We start from the raw sequence: 1,317 nt of genomic DNA, 5'->3' as shown, positions 1-1,317 counted from the left end.
TATATATATATATATATATATATATATATATATACACACACACATACACACACACAGACCGACTAGACGGCACTTAACAACAACACATACAAATATATAGGGGAATACCTCAATGTAAAGAAACTTACACCTCAGTGTAAAGAAAACAGAGATCCTCAAAACGGCATCAATAAATAACATCATGATATGTGGGGGAAAGATTGAAGTTGTCAAAGACAACTTTTTTTCTTGGATCCACAATCAACACTCATGGAAGCAGCAGTCAAGAAATCCAATGTAGCGTAGTGGTTACGAATCGGGCTGCGAACCTTAAGGTCAGCGGTTCTAAACTACCAGCCACTCCGTGGGAGAAAGATGAGGCTTTCTACTCCCGTAAAGATTTACACCCTCGGGAACCCTGTACAGGGTCGCTATGGGTCGGAACCGACTCGACAGCACTTAACAACAACAAAAACATATTGCATTAGGGAAATCTGCTGCACAAAGCCTCTATAAAGTATTCAAGAGCAAAGATGTCAGTTTGAGGACTAAAGTGTGCCTGATCCAAGCCATAGTATTTTTAATCACCTCATATGCATGTTAAAGTAGGACAATGAGTAAGGAAGACCCCAGAAGAATCCATGCATTTGAATTATATATTGAAGAATATTAAAAGTACCATGGACTGCTAGAAAAATAAACAAATTTGTGTTGGAATAAGTACAGTCAGAATGCTCCTGAAAGCCAGTCCTGCACCATCCTCACTGCTGCTACACTGGTGTTTCTCCTGATTTTGAGTTGTCCTATCAGTAAATGGAGCTGTGGGCTAATGCCTCAGACTGCAAAGTCCTTTCAACTGCAAGGTCAGTGGTTCAAGCTCACCAGGGCCGCTATGGGTCAGAATTGACTCCACGGCACTTAACAACAACAACATCAGTAAATGAAGGTCCTGAAAGCTTTACTTCATTCGCGTCATCACGGTCAGCTCTACGTTGAGGAGGCAGTTGTTTCCCAGTAGTATTTTAAGTGCTTTGCAACCTGAGGGTCTCAGTTTCTGGCACTCTTTCTGACAATACTCTGGTGCTCTTCATCATGTTTCACTATTCAACATTCTGGTGCCATCTGGCAGTGTTTCACTGCCATTCATAACATTTCTGGTGACTAAACATTCAGAAGTTTTCAGCGTCTTCTTCTTCTGTGTGTGTTTTAGTCTGGAAGCTCAGCTGAAATCTGTCCACTCTGGTCACCCTGCTGGTATTCAAAATAGTTTCTAGCATCACAGCAACATGCAGAATGATGGAGGAGTGGTGGGCTCACATAGTTGCTTCTAAAAAATTC

Source organism: Chrysochloris asiatica, unplaced genomic scaffold (genome assembly GCF_000296735.1).
Source record: "Chrysochloris asiatica unplaced genomic scaffold, ChrAsi1.0 scaffold00003, whole genome shotgun sequence".
Taxonomy (NCBI): domain Eukaryota; kingdom Metazoa; phylum Chordata; class Mammalia; order Afrosoricida; family Chrysochloridae; genus Chrysochloris; species Chrysochloris asiatica.
This window is presented reverse-complemented; position numbering follows the sequence as displayed.